Raw genomic sequence first — 18,491 nt, 5'->3', positions numbered from 1 at the left:
TGGAAAAACCTTGCAACGTTTGACTGTAAAAGCTATCACTGGAGAGATCATATTATGCAGTTAGCTCTCTCTAACCACCTCACCTAAAACTTGTGGCAGTTAAGAGATAATTCAACAGTGGAAAGCAGAAAGGCAGAGGTATGCCTCAGAGGACCAGCAACATCCTTTTTTTTCTCTCAGAGCAGTTCCTACTTCACGTGTGGTGTCCCACATGCCCAGCGGACCACGAGCTCCGAGTAGGAGTAGCAAGCCAGTTATTCCTGTTTTTGAAGGGGAAGTGAGGGCAGAAACAGGAGGAGGTGAGAACGGTGGTGACCACTGGAGAAGTAGAATTTGAAGAGCAAGATTTCCTGATTGAGGTTAGAAGAAAAGATGACTAAAGAAAGAACTATGTCTCCTTGGATATTTTCCGACACCTCCCAAAACCATATCTAAACAGCACCGGTCTTATCAGATAGAGGCACTAAGAAACGGAGGTGAGCTAGCGGACAGCCACGTGAGCAAAGGAGGGCAGGGGACAGGCAACACAGAAAGCCCACGCTACTGCAGAGCAGGGGAAAGCATATGGTGCTTACTTCCCAGGCAGCCCCTTAGGCATGGAGAAAAGAGGAATACCACAGAGACAAAGACGGGCCATGCCTGAAACTCTCAGTGCTAAACATTCAAGGACATGATGGAAAGTTGTTGCTTAGAGCCATTACAAACCCAGCAGTGCTGATAGGAGTAAGAGTTCAGTCTGGGCCAAGGTACTCCAGCCCAGCTTGCCAAACTTGGAAGTGGCTCCATACGAACCTAAGCAGCGTCTTACCTTCCTATCCTATGAGCTTTTAATGCAGTCCCCCTGTCTCCCACGTGTGAATAGGCACTTGTAATGTTATGTTCTTACTTGCTATAGAATACCAGAGCTGTAATAGCAGTGGAAAGGCTGGAGAGAATTCAGGACAAGAACCAAGCATTTAAGAAAAATGCCTGGTAAATTGTCATTAAAAAACCCTTCATAGAGTGGCAAGTTTCTATATGCTATTTATCATGTGAACTTCCCTTGAAAACAAACAACCACTACCCCCCTGAGAACTTTTCCAACAGTCACAGAAGATATCTAATGAGGCAATGTTTAAGAGACCTAATTATAAGAAAAAATAAACCTTGATAACCATCTTATCCCACGTACAGCTCAAATATGACTCAAGAGTTTATTTTAATAATCCTCATAGGTGAACATAGCACAGTCCAAGCTGCACTGCAGCAACGCAGCTACTGAGAGATCATGAAGAGGAGCTGGGAAGTCACCCACAACAGGATGCCTGACCAAACGGAGGTGAAAGAACAGAGACATGCTATAGAGGGCTGAAAATAGCAGCCTTGAGAAAGCAGGGCTTTGCATTGCAAACTAATATCATTATATCAATTTTGGCCACTTTGCTCTGATCACCTGTGTCAACAAGGCATTTCCTCTGTTCTGTACCTTGAGCCACATTGCTGCACCTGCCCTTGAGGGAGGAGTTATTGGATTAACCCAGCTTCCTCTTATCTGTGTTTACTCACCAAAACTACTCTGCAGAGAAAACTCCCTGAATCAGTCCCAGAGCTGCAGTTTCACTCATATGCAAAAACTCAGATGTAGCATTAAACATGCAGAGCTAAAAAAAAAAAGAAGAAAAAAAACAGAAAAAAAATATGACCTCATTGTGAGTAACCACCACAAGCCAAGCTGGGTGAAGTCACTGGGGATTTTTCTTTCCAGCACACCCACACCGCTGGGACTCTTTCAGAGCGACAGACACCTGCAGTGCTGCTGGGCACAGGCAAACCTTTCTTCCCCACTTTCCCTGAACTGGGGGAGAAGAAAGTGGGTAACCAACAGCATAGACAAGGAAATGGGTTCAGACACATTACTTTTGCTGCCTGTGCTGGGCCAACAGCAAAAAAAAGAAGGAAAAAAAATTTTTTAAAAAATGGTGGAGTCATAAGGAATTCTGCTTGCTAACACCACTGCTGGCTCTGCTCCAAACCCATGACCCTTACAACATGTCACTGTAGGATTGCTGGGCAAGCTGCTAGAATCACTGAAGCAAGAGAGAGAAGTCCCCAGATTTCCTACTGTGTGTAATTTTGTATAGTATGAGCTAACCATAAACCCCCTGAGATACCTCTCGGTTTTAATCTTAAAATGGACCCAAAAGAAGAAACAGAAGAAAAGAAAAAAAAAATTAAAACTACACAACCTTTAGGTTTAAAGCAAATTAAGTTCTGATGGCCAAAAATACCAGGCTTCAGCAACATTTTGTTATGTAACGCAGCCATTCAATCCAGAACGGGGAATAAAAACTCAGGGCTGACTGCCCAGTTGCAGAGATGGAGCGAGATGCAGTTCCTAATAAGTCTTGCCTCCGAACAATCGGCTTCTTCAAGGTGAGCAGAGATTTCAACTGAAGGATAAACAGGAAACTGTTAATGACAATCTTAAAAGGTTAGATAAGAAAACAGGTGCCAAAGTACCTTATATTTATCTACTTGGCTTTCACCTGCAGATACTTGTCACCACTTACTGCCTCCTCTTTGGACCTTTAATGACCCACCATATTGCTTACAGAAGCCTTCACATAAGTCGTTTGTGTTCAAGAACTGCAAACTCCTATCTGCTTGTGAAAAAAAAACAAAAACGTTCTCCTTAAAGGCAAAGGAAGCTGGCCATTTCTCTCACCTGTAAATGGTATTTTGCCTCTACTGAGGCCGTTCTCTAATAATATAAGCCTGTACTTATGTCAAAAACAGTGACTTGCATCTTAAACCCAGGAATCCAAAAGTTATTCACTCAATACACCTGCTGAACTTTCAACATACTGATTTCTAAGGGGCGGAGTTCCCTTCACAGCATCCTGAAGCTCAGGAAGCTCTCATCGTGACCTAAGGGCCAATTCAAAATTCACAGAATACAAAGCATACTGATGTAACTGATGCAAGTTTACATCCCATCTTGCAGCTTTCCAAGCCCTTGTGCCATTTCTGCTGACAGATGAGTAAACCCTGGTCAAAACCAGCCTACACTCACAAGTATGCCAAGCTGCACCTTCTAAGAAATACGCTGCCATTTTCCAAAAGTGGGCAGGAGAGTAGGGTATCAGCACACTAAAACATTTTCTCAGCCTCTATTTCTAAGTACTTATAGCAGTGCTTCTGAAGTCCCCTTCTTCTATCAAGTGGAAAATTTCTGAGATTCCAGAGGCCCACACGTGACTTGGCTAGAAAAATGCAAGGCCCAACCTTTTAACACACAGGCCACCCACATGAAGAGATCACTCACAGGACCTGGGATAAGAAGTCTGAACTCACAAACAAATCAAGAGTTTGATCTTGGGCAGGTTTAGCAGAGCTTAGAGTCACATCTAGGGAGTCAAATAGATGTGATCAGAATACTCTGGCCCTTTGCTGCTAAAGCTTTGTGATAGGAGAAGACAATGATCAATATTGAAGAATAACTCAGTAAAGGGAATGTAGAGTGGTGGCAGAGGTACACTGGAATACTAGACATTTTGAGTTGTAGGGGAAGAGGAGATGGGAAAACACAATTTCTCACCAGGGAAAGGAAAATTAGGACAGAAGTGAAAAAGAGTAGTCGACAAGCAAACAGCACTCTCAAACAATACCTGCTGAATTGAGATGTCCTCCATACCTAGAACATAGAATGTATCTAAGATGTTGTGATGCCTTGGTACCACATCATTTTCTGGTTGTCTTTAAGTTTACATAGCTGTAAGGCAACAGTTTTCCCTGATAAAATCATTCAGCAAGCAGGTTTCTAGTGATTCACTCAACTTCTAAAATAAACACTATCACAGCTGATTATAAGCACTTACCCATGCCGTAACTGCTGTCATGTTCAAATACACAGGAGTATAATGATACCTTCAGTAACAACACCAGGAAAATAACATTAGTTTTCTGAGTCAAGCAAGGTCTTACTTTCAGCTTGAGGGCATTCATCTGTCTGCCTGTAAAATGGGAACTTTTGAATGTCATCTCCAGGCAAGCTCAATGTTCAGGAGAAGTTCTACAAATCAAAGCACAGACCATATGATTTTCATGACAACCCATTCACCCAAAGAGAAAAGTGCAGGATGCGTGCAATCCCTCACCTCTCCCCAGCCAAACCAATACCTTGATTTCCCCCTGCAATGGCTTTTATACTGAAGAGAAAAATAACAGTTGCTATTAACCATCTGCTTCTCACCCCATTACAGCTAAAATGTGGGCAACTGAATAATTTACTTCTTTTTGCTCTGTCTGGGAGATAAGACTGGTCAGAAGGAAAAGTGTATGCCCAGCTGCTAGCACAGGAACAAGTAAGGGACCTTCAGCAAATGAGAGGGGGATGAGAGAGAGAGGTAAGGAAGCCCCTATTTCCTGGTAGAGATGGAAATGGGGATACTCCAAGCATAAGAGGGCAAAACTGTGGCCAGCACGAACACCTGAAGAAGCAGTAGATGGGAGAGGAGCCTGGAGAGAGCCCACAGGGGGAAAAGTATGATGCAAGGAGCCCTCAGTGCCTACATTGCATTCAGTGCTGCAAAATACACACCACGTGGTGATTTCCAATAATATTACATATTTCCAAAACTAGTTAAAAGGGCCCTTCTGACAGCCCAAGAACTTTTTACGAGCCAGGTCTGGTGAAGGAACTGGGTTGAAATGAATTCAGGAGGGACACTGGACTTACTCTGTGTCATGATGAGCACTGGAGAGGCAGAAAGAGATGGGGTAGGCAAAGGTACAGGCTGCCTGTCACACCTGGGGACGGCCAGGGAGCACGGTGCTGGTCTGCACGTATGCATCTAAGGGCTGGTGCTTGCTGATAAAGAGGTGGCATTTTTACCTCAGGGAAGCTAACATGCACGTCAGCTACCTTGAGGTGAAAAAATAGTGATGATGAGGCACTACAAGTTTTACCATGAGGTGACTTGCCAAGATGAGTGTTGTACCCCTGCCTGGGGTTGACCTGAGGGAGTTTACCTCATGGTAAAACTAATGTGTGTTGCCTTCACTGTGCTTTCGTATTTAGACAGTTGACATGTACCTTTGTTACCCTGAGGAAAAACCACTCAGGTCTTTCTGACAGTGAAAATATGATGATTCACATCTAGGTGCCCTGTTCAAGAAACTGAAACCTTTTTGCACTGGCTCTGGGTGTCAATTAGTATTTTCTTCTTCACTTACTTTCACTTAAAAGCAAATAATTTGACTAATACACAGATGCATATGTGCACCAGACAAGCTTCTGCAAATTCTGCAAAGAATTTTTTCATACACTGCAAATTTACTTTACAAAGATCTGCAGGTATCAAGCAAGTAGTGCAGTTTTTATTTCGGCACAAACCTAAATGTTTCACCATGTTACTGCCTTGCAAACAATTAAGAGGAAATTAATACAACATAAATTAAAATTTTTACCACCATCACTCTGGAGGAATAACTCATCTCCTTATGTTAATTTAGAATAAACTTTATTGTTCAGCATTTTTAAAAAAAGAATTAAAACTCAACATGCAGGTGAAAACCCTTTCATGCATACACAACCCCTTATTGTTCTGCTCATGTGCCAGTATCATACCACATTCAATAAATACATATTAAACCTTTCACAAGCATTAATTATTGAAAAGAAAGCTAAATTTTTGCATAAAGTCCATATTATTCAAACATTATCAGAAGCTTCCACACTAAACTAATTTGGGATCATTTTCATATTCCCTGCACCACCCAACACATATGCTGTGCAATAACTGTAAGTGCTTCAGGGTAGGGACTGGCCCTTCCTTATTTAAGAAATAGCGAGTACCATACGTATTTTTGCTCCTAGTCCACTGTGAAAAATGATCAGTGACAACTAGTAGCAATCTTAATGATTTGTAAATCCTTTACAAAGGATTTTAGAGAGACATCTTTTAACAAAAGGTCTTTTAATTAAAGCAATCTTGGCCTTTCTGTAGAAATACAGCACAGGAATTGGATTGCTTTTAATGTGCCTTGTTCAACCAGGCAAGATACAACAGGCTGGTCAAGTTTCTTCTGACCCTCTTCCACACTCTCCTGCCCCAGTAAAATCACCTTTCCCATTCCGTGGTACCACAGGCAGCTGGCTGATGGGTATAACGGGTGGCTGCCCCCAGTACAAAACTCTAAAAGGTTGTGTATCTGTACACAGCAGTTAGAAACACGTGGTGTGCCTGCCAGAAGTGTTTTATACTCTGTCGTAGATAAGCTCTTAGCTGGTGCCCCTGGCATTTCCCACCAGGATAACAGAATACATCTGCAGGCACATCCTGGCCAAGATCCAACACCTCACATCTGCCCTGCATCGAGTGAGCCACTGTATCAGATGCCTATACCCTTTGCATGACCACATTAAGACTTCAAGAATGTGGGAGATCTATGCAGCAACGTAAGTCTCCAGGAAGCTGGGTCATATATCGGGTAGGAGTTAAGCAGGCGTATGTAAACATCTAGCTTTGGGCCTAGATTCTCCTCTCAACCATCCCAAATGACTAAAGCTTTCCAGGCTTCCAGCTACATGAACACTGAATGTCCGGGTAGAAATAGTTTTGCAGTCACAACTAGTGCAGTCATGAAGAACATGCAGGCATAAAACCCACCTTCTTACTCATGTCTCAGAGCACTTCAGAGGTCAGGAGCATTATCCCACTTGATTCATTTGTTTTCACTACAGGACAAGGTTATGGATTACGTAGTTGCTCTGAGTTGGGACATGCAAAGACATATTAGCAACCAATGCTATATACAGTGCAGTAACATATGGCCTGGGTTTTCTTCTGTTTCAGATGTTCTGGTCATGTTTCCAAACCTTACTGTACTGATAGAAGGACTAAAAAATTAGTATCCTTGTGAGAGACAAGATTCTCAATGCCATTACCTTCATCCAAGAGCTAGAGAAACATCAAATATTGCAAGAATCACAATAAAAAGCACAAGGGAAAGCAAGTGAAAATCTAAAGGAAGACCAAATCTGCCATGCCACAACAGGCCAACCGCTCATGTCCAGCATCCCACTCCTAGCAGAGGCATTTAATCACTGTCTCAGATTTAGAGAAAGACAATAACCCCATAATGCACCTGGCCAATTAAGAAATGCTGTATATGGATAAGGGAAAATCCTACCTGATCCCTACAGAGACTAGCCAATGTCCTGAAATATGAGATTTAATTAAACCTGTCTTATTACTTCAAATGTTACAACTGTTCATAACATTTTCTAGGCCCTTTTCAATCCAGCACGGCATTCACATTTACAGCCTCCCGTGGCACGGAAGTCCACCAGCTCAACCTCATGCTGTGAGGCACCTTCTGCGGATGAATGAAATTTACTGGCCCTTTTGCCTCCTTTTCTTAATACAAAGCCATACCAGGCAGAAATGTATGGCTTTTCTGATGACGTCACCTACCTAAGACAGTCACCCCCCCAAGTCCACACGGCTGTTGGCCTGGTGATAGAGCAGGGAGGGTGAGAGAAGAAAAGGAAGCCCATTCAGATGGTGCACCAGGACTAGCAACACAGCCCCTTCTCAAGCATACCTAGGACACTCTGAGTTTGCCTGCATGTGAAAAATTAGGATTATATCTATAATGGAACAATTATTAATTAAAAAAAGTATATATTACTGTTACTTTAACATCCCCTCTGGAACATCCTCTACTTTCTGCCTCCGCAATCCCACAAAAATTCACTATTAACATGTTGAAAGCAGCAGATAAGAGAGAAATGCAAAACCTTAGGTCCAACTATAAGGAGAAAAGGAAGGAAGGAAGAGGAAAGGCTACAAGTTAATAATTGTTCAGAATCTGAAGTCTACAGTAAAGAGGGAAATAGTTTTGTTCTGTTAAACAAACACCTTACTAATGACAGGGTCTCCTGCCCATTTCTCACAATCCTCTAGGTAAATTAAAATAAAAGGATTTGTAGGTTCAGCCTGTGCCTTACGCTAAGTCAATTCTGAAGAAGATTACTTCGGGGCAGGGGCGGGGGAGGAAAAAGGGGAACTGAAGGAGAAGTCAGTTCAGAGAAGAAAATGTTGCAGTTTTGGAAATTCTCCTCCCTGAAATTACACAGTACCTCATTTTGGAAACTCCAGAGTAATGTTTTAGCAGTCCTGGAACTGAGTGAGACCCTTGGCAATGCCAGCTGACAATCTGCCCCAACTGCAGCTGCAACGCTGCAGAGCCAGTGAGGCCAGAAGCCCTGCAGCCCATCGGCTGACTGCACGGAACACATTTGAACTGGCAACAGTTTTCTACAGGGAGAACTGAAATTTCCCATGGAAATTTTTTATTTTGAAGGAATTAGTTTCTTCCTGTAAATCTGTATGACAGAGAAACAGCATATCAAGAAACCAGAGTGAGCTCAGCAGAAGGCCACCAGGGCTGGAGCACTTGCCCAATGAGCAGAGGCTGAGGGAGGTGGGCTTGTTCAGCCTGGAGAAGAGTTGGCTTTGGGGTGACTAACAGCAGCCCCCTCCAGTGCTTATGAGGAGGTGATCAAGGAGATGGAGGCAGGCTCTTCACAGTGGTACATAGTGGGCAGGCAACGAGCATAAATTGTAAGAAGAAGGGTTCAGACTGGATCTGAGGAAAAATTTTTTTTCACAATAAAAGCAGTAGAAATCAAGCAGGGGAACAGGTTGCACAAAGAGGTTGTGCAATCTCCATTCTTGGGGGTTTGCAATACCTGACTGGACAAAGCCCTGTCTGGGCAACCTGGTCTGATCTTTTAGCTGACCCCAGTTTGAGTAGAAGTTTTGACAAGAGACCGTCTAAGGTCCCTTCTAACCTGAATGATCCTATGATCTTAAAACTCCCAACCTGCTCCACCAAACAAAGATTTAAGAACTGAACGATTTGGAGCAGATTGACTCATTCAGGTGCAAACCACACCATCCCCTTCCATCTCCTCTAAATTGTGTTAGAAATCATTCAGCTTCTCATCATCATCGGTGCCTCTCGCTCTGCAGTGTGTGTGACTAGAGAGCTCAGCAAGTACTTCTTCTGTTGTCTGACACTTGTTTATAAACAACATTTCTACAGCATTCACAAATGCTGTGCAACCAGTGCACTAATGCTACTGAATCAAGGCTCCTGGAACATCCAGAGCACAGCCTGCAGCCACCAACTCCCTGCAAGGCTTGGAGAGGCTCTATCCCCTCCTTTTAGTTGTCTTGTCCTATAAATGATATTGCCTGTGATACTATTTGCCCTCCTGTAAGGCAGCTTGATATCGGTAGGCTTTACCTTAACTATTGTTACCTATCTAAAAGTTTTGAGGAGCAAGTGGAGCAAATGGAGCAATCCTTTTTAGGTCTTAAATGCTTTTCTTCCTGTTAGCGTCATGCTTGTGAAATTTGTGGATATCAAACAAGCGCATAGTATCTAATGAATGCAGACTTTGACAAGCTCTCAGCAGTCTTGAGATCAGCCTCTGAAATGTGAGGACATTCATCACACAACAATAAATACATTGGTCCATACAGGTCCTGAGGTCATTAAAGTCAAACACAAAGTATATGAAGTCACTGCAAAGATTCTAATAAAACTTTATAGGTTTTGGAACACGCAAACAGAGCAGGAATAGCAGATTGCTACAATTTTAGAGAACTTTGTGATTTTTCCCTATTTGACAAAGCAAAATGTCAAGAATAAGAATCCAGGGAACAACAAACGTACAGCCTGCAGACTTTTCACTGTCCTATACAACCACGGTAATTGAGTACACTCTTCAATGTACTGATCTCTACGACACCTCTGCAAGGTAAACACAACACCCCTGTTTGTTTGTTTTACAGATGCTGAAGTGAGGCACCGGAAAACTAAGTGATATGTTGAAAACCATACAATGAACAGAGAATTGAATCCAGGTCTCCCAAATCCCAGGCCAGTGTCTAGACCTGGTAGACATTGTTAACATATATTTTCTTACAAAAATTAAGGTGTTTTCATCCTCAGAAAAGGTCTGCAAAGGTTTTAAAAAATCTTAATTTTCTCTCAATTTACCAAGAGTTCAGTTTGTCAAAATTTAGACAAATATTTGACTGAAATGTAACCCAATAAATGTTCAAACTAGATCACTTTTGAACACTGTAAAATAGAATTACCTTGGAAATTTTGAATTGCATGTGCTTTTTCTACCTTTTTCTTTCCATTTTTGTACAGCAAGAATAAAGCTTTGCTCGTTGAATAAATGCAGAGACTGTGGTGGTGGTGTCTAGAAACTAAAAGGTTAGACAAGTAAAATCTACCACAACACCTGCTGCTCTTCTAGATGCCCCACATGCAGCATTTTTAGCAAGAATTACTGAGTCAAGAGATATCTAATTAACACTTAGTCCTTGTGCTTTCCGAGTCTGACCCAGGTGCAGCAGTGAATATGCTAGCTGAAGTTTCAGTTTTCTATCTTTCCGTTTTAAATGAAAAAACTATTTTTCTGTCAAACAACAGTTCTAATGGAAGGTTTTTTGAGCAGCCCTATTGCCAAGTGCTCTCAAGCCCCAATTAATTCACGGAGTAAGGGCATTTAGTGTCTCTAAGTGCTCGATACTTTTGTACTTGACCCTCTGGGATCAACATAACATGATACTTAGAGCCAGAAAAGTAGTTCCAAGTAGCACAAAACCTAAAAGTGTTGATTCGCATTTGCTGGCAGATTTAACTGGGATGGATGAAGCATTTACCGTTGCCAGCTGTCGCCTCTGTCCCTCTGTTGGAAGCTACCATCCCAGGGACAGTTTAGCAGAACAAGTATCCCCTCTTGAGTCAGCAGGGTTTACAGCCTGAAATCAGCAGGAGCTCACATGAGTACAGCAGGCTATAAGCTCCCTTGGCTGGGGTGCAGGCACACATCACATTCAGCCAGCCCTGTGGCAAGGCAGCATCCCCAGCAGAGGGTGGGGAAGATAGCTGGGAGCCGTTTCTACTTCAGCTATCTCTGATTGAACTCTGTCACCAAGCATGAGTCAACACCCAAGGCAGGTTAGCTGGCTGGGAGCATATAGCTCTGCTGGTTTATAAAAAGGAATGACCCTATAAAAATAGTTAGGGCTCAAACTTTCAGTGTGCACATCTGTTCTTCGAGACGGACTGTAAGGTCACTTTGAATCACAGAATGAAACATACGGCTAGTGAAATCCAAGAAAAATGACTGCCTTTCCCCTTGTGTCTGAACTTTTATCGGCTCATCTGAACATTTTGCAAAAACCAACAGAAAACCTATTACAAAGATTGCTGGTGCATGAAATGATTGAGAAATATTTGCAGTTTGAAAGCAGTTTCACTTCCTGCCTGATACCACAAAGAAGCTTTTTAATAAAGTTAACATCACTGTTATTTGTTTTACATCTATGTCCCTATTTTGTCTATTTTAGATTTCTTGAATACTTATGTTAAAACAAAAAAACCCCGGCTCCTAAAGCCAGAAGTTCATGGTTTTTCATTGTAAGCCACACTGCTGATAATGTAATAATGTTTCTAATAATAATACTTTGTGCTTACACTGTAAAGCAGCTTTCATCCAAATATTTCAATGCATGCTACCAATTTTAGTTAAGCTACCTAAATATATGCATACCATTTTACAGCCGGGCAGACTGAAAGATTTTGTGACCCTCTTTCCACAAACATAGAGGCTGAAAAACTAGGTTGTGGAGTCCTGAGTTAAAATACCCCAGGAACCATTAAACTATACAGCCTGTGCAACACCTATTCACAGTAGTTAAGCTCCAGAGCTGGTAGAATACTAATTAAATTAATTTTGCGAATACTTCTGTGCTGCTATTTGTGAGGTTGTGTTCCAATATGCAGACAAGCTGTTAGATAGTCATAAAATATATTTGTGAGTCCTGAAAGTAATGAATTTCAGCATGAATAACTAGCTAAAGACTGTCCTATGAAATAGAAATCATAACAAAAAGCTATCGTATGTTCCCTACTATTATTTTTGGTTACTTAAAATGTTTCAGCTACCCACTCAAAAAGCCACGTGACCAGTATCATAATCTTGCAGGCTATGTCTCTTTCTAGAAACTACTTGCACTGTGACCAGAATAAAAAGGCTAAATTTGCTCATTACAGTTTTGACCAATACAGTTAAATACAAAACCAAATACCGTTCTGACCCACAAGGGAATTGCCACAGGGATGGCTGACCAATAGTTCTTGCTTTTAATTCAAAAGGAGGGTCATCAGTTTCTATGACAGCCTATTCCAAGGTTGTGTCATTGGCAGTGGTAGCATGGCAATTACCTGATTAAAATCACATGGCCCATCTTTGCTAACACAGTGATACTTCAGCCCATGTTCTGCACTGCCATCGAAGGTCACATTTCTTGCATCTTCTTTGGAAGCCATCTGGGGGCACCTGCTGGCTGTTGGACTTGCTGGACCCTGGGTCCGTTCTTGCAGGATACTGGACATTCCTACATAACTAAGTAATGTGACACATATATGTTAAAAGTCTTTTTTTTCACCATTTTTTTCTGAAAGGGAAAGTTAGGCATGCATATTTAAACTCAGGGCTTTTATTCCTATGGGGCTAAATGAGTTACAAGCCCCACACCAGAACAGGATTCTGGTTAGTGACAAATGTGGGAAAAATGCAGTAAGATGGGGCGTGAACGGCAGGAAGCAAAGATGGTATCTGGGCGATTCATGTGTGCCTCTTTCTTTCATATAAAAATTTCATTGCCCAGGGATAATCCCAGAGTGAGCTAAAGGGTGTGAAGCCATAATAATGAGTATATTCCTCCTCCACAGGTAGACCTGTATAATTTAGATCCTTCCAGCATAGCACACTGGAAGGTTTATGCACCAGGACCTGAAACAACTGGAAATAGCAGAAATTCTAGAGAAAAGCTTTTTCTGATGTCCAGAGACTTCCTTCCCCCTCAGGGAGTCCTCACAGCAGGCTGAGGCTTTCGCTGCTCTCTGTCTCAGCTCTCACATTGCCCACTGCCCACCACGCACCAGGGAAAGGCTGCACCACCATCGGGCATGCAGGATTTGCAGCACGTATTTCCAGGTGGGAAGTGTCACTATAGGACCTGCAGAATCTCTGATGCTTTGAAATTCTGCTTTTATCCTTCCTTCTTTCTTTCTTTAAGCATACCGTTTCTTTTTTGTCCCCTGATCTTGACCACGCACTCAAACACACAAAGATCGTCAGGTCAGGTCACTGGAGGCAGGGCCGGGCTGGGAGTAACCCTCTGTGCATGCAGATGTGTGTATGCACACACCTGGCAGGATGACCATGTTTCAAACTGGAAAGCAAGACACCAACAGTGGATGACCGCTCAAGTGGAATATAGGAAAGGAAACTTGGAAATCAGAGGACAACCTTTCCCCGCTTCAGCAGGAAAAATAGGGTCAATTTATAACAAGGGACAAGGTTTTATAACGATGGAATTCTCCCTGTATGATACTTTTTTTCTGCCAATTCCCAGCATTTCCAGCATCTATGTGGGAACTTCTTCTATACCCATACCCCTCATCCTTGCATTGCAACCCACTAACCTTACTCTTCCCCCAGTACCTTCATATCCACCGCTCCAGCTTCTTATAACTCTAAAAACTCCATACAGACCTATATAACTGGAACATATGGACCGTATGTACCTATGTTCCTTTTCACCCATACGAAGAACCTTTAGGCAACGCTCTCCACTGCTCTGAACCTCCTTTGCTCTCCAAATTCTCTTCTCTGCATTACCCAAGATTTAGGACCAAACCTTGTATCTCCTTTTAAAAACGGACATAGGCACCAACTGCAATGTTAAGAGTGCTGGGAATTGTATCTCTTCGTACCTACCTTCCACTAGACCCGAGCTCTTGACATTCAGGGTATTAGCTTGGCTTCTCAGGTGTCTGGAGCTAAGAGCTCCAGGGAAGTCAGGCTGTATTTGTTCACACTGTTTGGCTAACATATATAAAATATATTTGCACCCATCATATGAAGAATGGATGTTACTATGTTGATGGGCACTGTAATAAATAACAGGTTACACAATAAAATGAAACAATCACCCATGCCATAGGAATAACAATTGGTAAACATGCTGGCTCCCTTTTTATGGAGCATTTCAGATTTTGTCTGGGTTTTACTGCACTGCAAGCAACATTTGCTTTGTGTTAGGTTACTCTTCTCTTTTATTCTCTTTTAAAAGCAATGGAGATTTGTTCTATAGTTACTGAATTTTTATTCTTATCTTATATACCACTGCGCTATCCATATAAATGCATCAAGATTAACCGTTCAAGTGTGACTAAAGCAATCTTGGAAATAACAGGAATAAAGTGATATATTCCCCAACCCCCACTTCAGCACACAAACAAAAAGTTGCTAAACAGTACAAGCCAGCCAGCATAGAAATCTCCAGCATTGTTCCCTTCTTGATCTTGATTTAAAAGGCAGAAAAATTGGAAAATGTGGGAGAAAAAAAAAAGGCATAGACAAGTACAGTTATGAGGACAAAGAGAAATTCTCATATAGTGTATTGTATCCAATTTCGAAAGCTTTTTCTAGTGTATACCAAACACCTCCTCATTGATTCAACTAACAGAGGAAATCACAGTCTATTGATCCAGTTAGTATTGCTGCAAGTTGTATGTGAGTACGCAGACACATATTAAACACATTTTGGAAACAAAACCTAGTTTTCAGTACATCACCCCTCTCAACATGGCTGTAGCAATGCTGCCAATTGTGCTGCAGTTTAATATAGATTTCCTATGGAAATTATTTCCACATGCTGATGGCTTACTAGTTAATGCCTACGAGTTACTCATTTATCTGTTTTGCATTTATCGACTGTCAATTCATAGAATACCCCCCACCTTCTCATGTTATGAGGCAGTGAATAGTAGCTCCTCATGTTTCCTCTACTCAGTAGTTTCCAATAACTGCCTTATGCTTCTGGAAATTTTACAGTGTTTTAAATGTCTTTTTATACAGGCCTCTTAACTAGGATCATTACACTCTTACTTACTCTATTTTATATCATACAAAGTTTGTGAGGCGATCAAATACCTTTAGTATAATTGGTAAGCTCCTAAATTATAGAGGATGTTGTTAATATTTTCCTTATCAATCTGTTTCTTTGCAGATAAAAAGCAGTTGTTAGGTGAAGACACATAAACATCGTTGTTACAATGAGAGAGGACAAGTTGTGCATTCACTTTCTCTATGTGATCTCACTCATGTATTTCTGTAGGACTGACTGTGTTAAGGCTATAATTTGGTTTGCGATCTAGTTTCGCAAGGAAAGCATTGTTAACCAAAGCTGGATCCTCTTACTCTGCTTTTTATTCTACTTTATTCTACTCCAGCAAGACTTCACCTGGGAGATTTGCAGCTCAGAAACAGCCTGAAGTCATTGTCTCACATTAAGGAAGTATATCTAGGGAGACCAATTTCCCTTCTGTATTATCAGTGCTCTTCATGTATGTGATAATTATAGATCAGGGCCTGATTCTCAGCTTACCACAACAATAGTGAAACTCTGTTAATGTCCACTGAGTTGCTTCCAATACAATAGAGATTTCCAAACCCTACAATCAGTTAAGATAAATGTTACTATTTTGTGAATGACTTTGTGTGGATCTTATTGACCATATGTTTGAATTCTAACATGCAAGCTGGACATAAACATCAATACATTTTTTTCAAACAAATTGTGAAAGTGGTTTTGTTAAAAGCAACACTTGGTAAAAAGTCCTTTAGTGGATGAATTTCTGCACTTAACAGAAAGCAAGAAAACAATTGTTTCCTGTAATTGGACAGTTTGATTAGAGGCAGGTGGTGCAGAGCTGAGAAAACTGGAGCCACGAAGCCAATTTTAGTGTCAAGCACATTTCCTTTTGCTTTAGGATCCAAAAGCATAACATGTAAATTGCTTCCCCAAATAAAAAAAAAAGAAAAGAAAAAAAGGAAAAAAAAAAAAAGAAGAATGTAAATTTAGTTCCTATTTATTATCCCTACTGGTACTCTATCCATAGCAGAAGTTTGCAGCTCAGAAAGAGTTGCATGCTTGATGTTCATGATATACAACATACACAGAATCCCAGGTATAAAAAGAACATAGACTTCAGAGAGAAAAAAAAAAAAATGGTCTTTAAGATTTCCTTGAAAAGGTAGGCAAGAGATGTGGTGATGATCTGTTCTTGTAAACCCCAATTCAAACAACACACTCTCACTAAACTATTATCAACTGTGGCTTTATTACTTATTATTTTTATTACCAGTGAACTGAGGAGTCCCAGTGATGGACCACTGCTGGGCACCATACCAAGCAGCACCTTTGACTGCAATAGAATTAAATTTTATTCAACTCTTGCTGAGATTTCAGTGGGTATCAATCTCAATTACTGCACAAGTAAATACAATAACCAGATCTACTCAACAAGCCTCAGCCCATATTAAGCCAGATACCATATCTAATCAAGGAGAAACGAAAGTCCTGCCATGGGGTGAGAAAGAGGTTGACCATTTTATATACAGCTGATTTAAAGTATCCAGAATACCTAACACTGCACTGAGACAGAATTAATTTTCTTCTTCAGAGCCCACTTCACACTGATCATTCATAAGAGTATGGCTTAAACAACTGAAGGATGAAAACGCCTGGGAGAAATTTGCTGCTGGTGTAGACCAACATGTAACTTTGGTCATCGTTCGGTGTAAGAAATAAGTCTGAACAGAGGGAACTTGCTCCTCAGAGGATGACAACACACCAAGAACTGCCAGTGCCACCAGACCTCGCTGGAAGCTGACTCCTCATGCACTGAGATGGGAGATTCTCGTCACTCCCGTTCTGACGTGGTACAGAGGACGTGACCTCATCCCACCCGCTCCGACCGAGAGCCCGCTGCACATCTCAACAGCAAGCGAGAACAGAGAAGCAATCCAAGCGGCACTGCGTTCACAGCACTTCTCAGCTGGGCCCTGTGCGTGGGAGGAGGAAGCCGTCTTGGTTAGCTGTCACCCAGCACAACTGCGAGCGATTGCACACTCCCACTCCCACCACCTGCATCCTACTCAAGCGAGCTGCACCTCTGATCTGGACTTAGACACTGTGTGAGCACAAACTCTCCTCCCCAGCACTGCTGGGAAGGGGACGGGGAAGGCCCGTGCGAACGGCGACACTAAACCACCAACCACTGTGAGCAACGCAGAGGCAGGAAGGAGTTGAGCTTCTCAAGTGCATGGCAAAACTTGCAAGGACTATTCCTAGGCTCGTGAACCCTATGTATCACACACAGCTCACGGCTGGGCCTGATGTCCTTACCCAACCTCGAGCATGGGAGTGCCTTTGGGCAAAGCTTCATCCAGAAGCACTGCCTGGTGAGGTACCTCAATGGAATGCAGACAGATCAAGTTAGAAGTGTCAGCAGTGTGATCACAGGGACAGCTGACACTCATGAAGAATAGAGGAGGATGACTTGCAACAAAGGTAAGAGGCACCACTTGCATACGTGATGGGGCAGAAGGAACTTCCCCAGCTGGTGCTTGCATGAGAGATGATTGACACACATAGATATGTTGGTACTATTGCAACAGTAATATTTTCACAAGGAAGATAAGTACTGAACAGTATCTTTACTGTACTGGGCACAAGCATAGCTTCAATCAACATAAGCCACGCATGACCTCTTCCCCATCTATTCTTTCCCTCAGACAGATATTTATTGTGGGCAACACAAGGCATACTTGCAGGGCAAGTGACTTTTTGCATCATTACTTGCACCTTTTAGATAAGGGTAACACGCTGCACCCTCAAGATTTATAAGTTAGGCTTAGTAGTGACATAAGACTAAGGGACAACAGACGTTCCAAGTGGTTTCTTAATGTCAGAAAAAATGCTCTTTGGTAAAGGAAAATACAAATTCTGAAAGGTAGAAGTAAGGCTATATGAAATCCAGGAGTACCTAAGTGTCTCTGACACAGTTCAGTGGTCAGCACTACTAATTTGTTTGTTCCAGCTCAAAATATTCTCTGGCTTTTTCTTAGTTTTCAAAAAATTGTTCTTACTCTGGACATTAATTCTTCCAGAGCAGCCCAACCAGGACCCAGCAAGATGACTGTCCAGCCCATCATCAGTTCAGTTGTGACCGAACAAAAGAATTTGACATAAGAGGAAGAGTCATTACCAACAGCATGGGAAATGAAGCACTTTTTGAGCATCTCCTAGAGCTCACACCTCCCTTGGCAAGTTTCTGTGACATCCACTAAGAAGAGAGAGAAAGGCCCAGTTCTGATGATAACACTCTGGACACTGGTCTGGAAGTAGAAACCTGCTCTTCAGCACTGAATAGGCTTGATCAGCCTGTGTTACGTTTATAATATCCAGATGGTCCATAAAGTCCATAAGTTAAACTCTAATCACAATGTCAATCCACTGAAATTCTTTGCATTTCCTCAGAGAAGTCAAAACCAAACAGAT

At 41.9% G+C, this 18,491-nt stretch overlaps 1 long non-coding RNA gene across 4 annotated transcripts in view; it reads right to left on the bottom strand.

Annotated features, from left to right (window-relative positions):
* The window catches only part of LOC115351179, a 161,621-nt gene that overhangs the window by 41,450 nt on the left and 101,680 nt on the right, over nt 1-18,491 (bottom strand). The window lies entirely within an intron of this gene.

The sequence above is a fragment of the Aquila chrysaetos genome, chromosome 15 (assembly GCF_900496995.4).
Source record: "Aquila chrysaetos chrysaetos chromosome 15, bAquChr1.4, whole genome shotgun sequence".
Classification (NCBI taxonomy): Eukaryota; Metazoa; Chordata; class Aves; order Accipitriformes; family Accipitridae; genus Aquila; species Aquila chrysaetos.
Note: the sequence above shows the minus strand (reverse complement) of the source record. Positions and strands in the feature narration are given on the sequence as shown.